Here is a 7,042-nt window from a genome sequence, read left to right as displayed (position 1 = left end):
CTCAGCTTCTCTGGGGTCAACATTTATTTCACCACCAGCTCTAGCCGGCAACATGCTGTCACCCACATGCTGTTCCCAAGGCCACAGAAATAGCTGCAGAGCTGACAGTGGAAGCAGAGATGCGATGCCCTCATCTCCAGCCTAGATGGGCTCCTCCCATTCACCAGGCCGCTGACTGCGGGAGAAGCGGTTAGAGGGAGGGCCAGGTACGGCAAACCTCTCCTATCCTCTGCCTGCTTGATCTACCGGAAGTGCTGTCTTCAGTGCCTTGAAAAAGACAGATAAGTGGCTTCATCCAAGTGAGCAGCACAGTCAGAGTGAAGGGGAGGATGTACGGGAATCAGAACCGCGCTGCACAAGCTGGCAGGCAGTGTCTTGCCATTCCACAGTCTGGTAAAGGCAGCGGCTGGAGAAGATTGGATCACATGCCCCCACCCCCAGCCCTTAACGCTTTGACCCCGTCATGCTCTGACATTTCCCCCACTCTTCCAAGTATCAACTGTGAGAACTTTCACCGATGATTTACTCTTTCTGAGCCTTAATTTTCCCATCAGTGAAAGTGGAGATAATGATGCCCATTTCTCAGGGATGGGGGGAATTCAATGAACTAAGACATGAAAACACAACAGAGCCATCAGGTAGTAAAGTGAAAGAAAGTGAAAGTCGCTCAGTCGTGTCTGACTCTTTGCAACCCCGTGAACCCATGGAATTCTCCAGGTCAGAATACTGGAGTGGGTAGATTTTCCCTTTTCCAGGGGATTTTCCCAACCCAGGGATTGAACCCAGGTCTCCTGCATTGCAGGCGGATTCTTTACCAGCTGAGCCATAAGGGAAGCCCAAGAATACTGGAGTGGGTAGCTTCTCCCTTCTCCAGCAGATCTTCCTGATCCAGGAATCAACCTGGGGTCTCCTAAATTGCAGGCAGATTCTTTACCAACTGAGCTATCAGGGAAGTGTTCAATTAATTAAAAAATAATTATGATTAATAGATGATGGCCACATTTAACACCAATTTTGAAACAAAAGGCTAAATCCCTTTGGGTATAGTGAGTATTTCTGCCAACCTCACCACACTCTATGAGGGAAAAATATTAGCCTCCAACCCTCAGGTCAAGTCTCCCTGATGCCTGACACAAGTTCCATGCCACCCAGGGCCACCTGCCACAGCTACCTGGCTGTGTACTAAATAAACCTGCACGGCTGTCCATGGCTGTCCTGGTCCTGCTTTTGCCCAATGTGTATCTAGGGTCCACGGGAAGTTATTTCCTCAATTTTCAGTCCTCAGAGTTATCCAACAGCCTAATTAAATCTTCCTGGACTTGAAAAGAGGGCACCCTCCTCCCATCAACCTGCACGGCGTTTCTTCCCTGCGTCCGTCTATACCTCCCTGAGGGTCTCCACCTCTGAGGAGGGGTTCAGTAGGTTCAGGCTCAGACAGACACCAGGAGGCCCCCACCTTTAGTGGTCCTGTCATCTCTGAGAGCCAGGTCTCCAAGGAGGATCTCGCCTCCTTGCACCACATCTGCCCAAGTTAGGCTGTGTGTGTGTGTGTGTGTGTGTGTGTGTGTGTGTGTGTGTGTGTGTGTGCGCGCGCGCGCGCTCATTGCTTAGTTGCTCAGTAGTGTCCAACTCTTGGCACTGTAGACTGTCAGGCTCGTCTGTCCATGGGATTTCCCAGGCAAGAGTACGAGACTGGGTTGTCATTTCCTTCTCCAGGGGCTCTTCCTGACCCAGGGATTGAACTGGTGTTTCCTGTGTCTCTTGCACTGCAGACAGATCTTTCAGTCTCTGAGCCATCTCGGGGAAGTCTCAAATTAGGATTTGTGAGACCCCAAACGCCCCCTGGGCCGCCTCCTTCTTAATGGCAGACTCCTCTCTGGCCTCCCCACTCCCATTCCTGCTCCTCTGCACCCCTCTTGCCACACTTGGTCCTCTAGAACAGTGGTCCCTAACATTTTTGGCACCAGGGACCAGTTTAATAGAAGACAATTTTCCACAGACCTGTTCGGGGTTGGGGGGGGAGTGGTTTCAGGATGATTCTTGATTTCTATGATTATTGCATCAGATCCACTTCAGATCATAAGGCATTAGATCCCGGAGGATGGGAACCCCTGCTCTAGACTATGAATCTACTCCAGTTACCCATCCCTTCTTCAAACCAATCGGTGACTGAAATTCCCAACTCCTTCCCAAGATATAGAAGGTTTTTCTGAAATTACCTTTGCTTTTCTGCCCAGCTAACTCCTATCCAGCCTCATGTCTCAGCTTAGGTGTCACCTCCTCTAGGAAGTCCTCCCTGATGCACCTCTCAAAGCTCCCACAGCTGCCTGTTCTTTTCCAGTGAAGCATGTATTGAACCCTATGTACTGACACCCTGTCTCTTCGACTATCTAAAATAAGTCAGTTCTCTCTGCTTCCCAGTGCCTACTGCAGAACTGAAAATTGTGCAAAATTAATGAGTTGATTGATTTGTGATGACTGCTTCAGGAGACTCTACCCAAGGCTCTCTCAGCATTGGGACTAGCAGTTCAGAGCTCCTCCAAGACACTGGGAGATGTTAGAACTCGCTGGCCTGTGGCCCAGCAGAGGTCTGTGGTTTTACTGCTAATGGAAATTGGCCTGGCAGATCAAAGACAACAGCCCCTACAGTTCAGGTCGCCAGCAGCCAGCTATTGAAATATCAGTGGAATCAGTAATTCAAAATTAAGTGGGTTAATGATTGACGGTCCGTTTGCAAAACCTGGCCCACCAACACTCTTCTTCCAAACAAGGCCTTTCATTTTCTGCCTTGGCTGGGAGCTTCCCAAACAGGAGTTCATTCAGCTCTTGCCATGCCCTGCCCCCACTCCACCCAGATTTTAAAAGGCCCTTGTTCTCAAAACTCTACACCATTCCTGTGAGATGTCTTAGAAAGCCTTAGCACCTGAGATCCCCTTTCAGAATTAAAAACTCACAAATTTGAACCAAGGGGGCAAAGTCCGGTGCAACTTCACACCTGTAACACATGAGTCACTTGATTAAGAAAATCAAGTTCAAAATTAAAATCAAGTTCACAATTTTTTTCCTGTGGGGAAAGTTGGTGGTCAGGGGGAGCATGTGGAAGGGGAGAAATACCTTCAGTTGCGTCAGCTTTCAAACCCTAATCACAGTCTCAATATTCTGGGCTGTCCACATTTGGGAAAATGACTTTTCCCCTGTTGGCGCTTTTTTGGGTTGATTACAGGGAGATGCGCACAGGCAAACAACCCCGGAGGAATTCAAAGCCACTGTACCCCAGGGCAGGCAGAGATGGCTCCCTCATCTTTATTGAGATGCCAGGGGGCAGCCTGGGGGTCTAAGAAGAAGCAGAGGTCCCACCATGTCAGATAAGGGAGACCCCACCCAGAGCAACCCCGCATGCAGAGCCTTCAGTGGGCTCAGACTGACAAGCACGCTGATGATAAATCGAGAATCTGTAGGAGAAAAATGTCCTTTGTGAAGGCTGCTAATCTTGCTGGGCCTGTGCACAGAACCCAAGTCCAGAGAAGGCACAAGCTGCCTGGTCCAGTCCAGCCCCTCTTCCTGACTGCCCAGTTGAATGATTCCAAGAAGGCTGACCTGGGCTAAGGATGCCCTCGGTTACAGAGACAAAAGGACAAGTGCAGCCCAGGGATCCCACCTTGGCTCCTCTGTTTTCTTCTATAAAACGGGGACAGTCTCCACTTTCCTTTAGGTAAAGTGAGTATCCAATGAAATCGCTTGCCTGGAGCAGGTGGCCCTGTGCCCAGCACTGCACCCTCTCTCAGCTCTCCTGAAAGCAAGGGGCATTAGTTCCCAATGACTGTGACTCACACCATCACCCCGGGTCACTCTAGAAATGCTTTTTCCTGCCTTGCTGGAAAAGAGACAGAAGAGCTGGAAAGAGGAGGAAGGTGGCTACTTTGTCATCAGGTCTCAGGCAGAGGACATAGGGAGACAGGTTGAGATGGCTCCCTTCCCAGAGTGCTGCCTACTTGCCAGGCTCCTGCCTGGGGTTGGGTGGAATGGACGTGGGGGTGCTAGGGGCCGAGGAAGGTCAGAGAATGGAAGGCCACCTTCATCACCCCCCTCCCGCATCCTTTCACCCAACTTTCCTTCATTTGTTATGAAAGAGAGATCTTGGGCTGCATATTAATAAAACAATGTAATTTTTATTTCTTTTTCTCATAAATTACATAATTCAAACCTTAAAACACCTTTAATGAACAGTGACTGGGCATGTGACACTTAATAAAACTGGGCTCAGGTCAGTTTCTGCTTGACAGGCTACCAGCCGAGAATGTGACTTACCAGTAAATGATTAAGAGGCGGGGATCTTTCCTGGGCTCTACTATTAAACACTTCAAAGGTTTCCAAAGTCAGATAAAATGAAAAGCAAATGTGTTTCACTGCCTCTCAAATGCCTCAAATGTTTTAGCAGGTGCAAGCAATGAAACCTTCCATGGCGACAGCATTTTAGGGTCTGCAAAGTGCACCCGGCTGAATTCTGGGAATTCTGGGCTGGTTTCATAAAAATTCATGATTTCCAAGGAGGAGAGAGGTTCGTCTTCAGAGCCCATCTACACATGTGGCCCAGAAGGAAAATGTCTCAGGGTCCTGTGGGTTGTGGGTCAACTTAACCCTTTCTGTTTCAAGAGAAACACATGCATAGAGCACAGGGGATCCTGGGAGAGGCAGCCTTGTGCTGGCAAAACAGGAGGACATCTCTTTGGGTTGGTCTAGACTCTCCAAAGGTGCATTAATGGTCAACTCAAATCCAAGTCCTTTTTTTCTAAGTATATTATTCTCTGACCTACGGATGCCCCAAAGATGACAAGTCAGCCAACTTAGTACATAGAGATGGCATTTTTGTCATTTAGTCACTCAGTCATGTCTGACTGTTTGTGATCCCATGGGCTAGGGATCATGGGCTAGTAGCCCACCAGGATCCTCTGTCCATAGGATTTCCCAGGCGAGAATACTGGAGTGAGTTGCCATTTCCTTCTCCAGAGATAGCATGATTCTGTGCAATTAATTTAACCTCTCTGCACCCCAGTTTCCTCATCTCTGAGATGGGGATAACTGTAGCACCCACCTCACAGGGATTTTGTGAGGATGAAATGGGTTAACATCTTAGAAGCTCGTCGATCACATAGCAGAATTCAGTACATGTTCACCATCCTTATTGTCCCGTTAGGAAAAATGAATGTGAAAAGTTAGCCATCGACAGCCTGGCCATTTGAGTTTTTCATTTAGAATTTGCTGTAACTTAGCTTTATAAGTCATGGTAATCTCTCACATAGACATATAATATTTTATAGTTTACAAAGGACGTTCTGAGACGTTACCTCATTCCAACCTCCCAACGGTTAAAGCTGGCAAGGCAGGGATGATCATCCAAGGACCAGCAGTGGGTTTCCACCTCTGCTGTGGCTCCCTTGCATAGAATTGGTCCCATCATTTAGACTGCCACACCCAGAGGGCATCCATCTGTGAAATGGGTACAGAGGGGCTCCCTGTGAATCACAGCACATCCCATCCTCAGGAACTGGCACCTCCACCATCTGCTCAGTTATCAGGACCACTGAACCTACTCTTACCTACTCTGTGCATTTTTTTTTTATTTCATGAAGGAATTCAAATGCTTTTACGTATTATCTCAGTAATCTTGCAAGCACTTGTTTATGAGACCTCAGCTTCTATTCTTCCCTCTTATAATGAGGAGGGCAATGAAATGGCATTCCAAGAGTCAATGGAGGAGAACCCTTTAGCTCTTTCCTCAGGGAATAGCTGAACAAGTGATTGTTATCAGAGAACATTCTCCAGAGTTCCCAGCCGCGCAGGATTACTCACCTCCCCCTCATCAACACCCACGACTTGGGCACATCTCTGAAAGATTTTGTAGACGTGTCACATAGACCCTTCCCCACACGGCGGGTACGCCATGCGAACACGGTTACACGCATCTCACTAACCAGCCTCCCAACCCCCACCGGCTCTGCCTCTACCCCGGTCAGCACAGTCAGAGATTCCCTTCAGCAAAATCACAGTGAGTGTTCGACTACGACGTCTCTCATCTCCTCCCCTTCAAAAACCACGTTGGACCCCACTTGGTCTCTACTCTCTGCTCTTGACACACACCAGCCTTAACCTATGCATTTACACCTTTCTAACCATCAGGACTGGCGTGCTGTGAGTCATGGGGTCGCAGAGTTGGACACGACTGAGCGACTGAACTGAACTGAACTGAACCATCCTATTTAATGGCATAATTTTAAGGTGTATGCAGAGGTAATTACCAGGGTGTTCTTCAAGCCTTAGTATAATATTGAAAATGCAAAACATCTTAAGTGTCCAGCATTTATAAACTTTAGAGCATTCATCCTATTTCGGCTGAAGAACAAGGCAGGTGTTATTAACATGAGGTTGATAGTCATGTGAAAGAGGTTCATTGTGTACGTGGACAGAAATCCATGGGTCACGCTAAGTTACAAATAAGCATACTGTAATGCTCTGTATCTAACCTGATCCCCTGTTTACTAGAAAAACAAACTTTATATTTTTTTCATCTTGATTAAAAGATATAAAGACCTATTTTTGAAAGCCCATGAGGGGACACATGAGTTGGTTAATAATGTTTACTGTTCAGTCACATGATTTCAATTTTTTATAATTTTTCTTCAATTTTATTCTCAATACTGTAATTTCAGATTTCACGTTTTGCTCCATTTTCTTTCTTTGGTCCATTTATTTTTCGATTTCTCTATAAGAAGTGATTTCTTCTTTCATATTTGTTAAATATTCTTTTTAATTTAAAATAAAAGGTACTCAGAGTTTCACAGCTGAGTAGCTTTGGAATTCATCTAGTCTAATGACCTTTTGTTTCCAGGTGGGTAAACTGAGGGCCAGAGAAGTGAAGTGCTTCCAAAAAGGTCATCAAAGCTGTTTGGTGGCAAAGCCAGGTCCCCTGATTATTCCTGTTCTTTCCCGGAAGTCCTGAGGTGTCTCTGGGATTTTTATAAATATGGAGAAACTGTTTTCATAA

This window comes from Moschus berezovskii, chromosome 12 (genome assembly GCF_049115385.1).
Source record: "Moschus berezovskii isolate FMDL1 chromosome 12, NW_MosBer_1.0, whole genome shotgun sequence".
Lineage (NCBI taxonomy): Eukaryota > Metazoa > Chordata > Mammalia > Artiodactyla > Moschidae > Moschus > Moschus berezovskii.
This window is presented reverse-complemented; position numbering follows the sequence as displayed.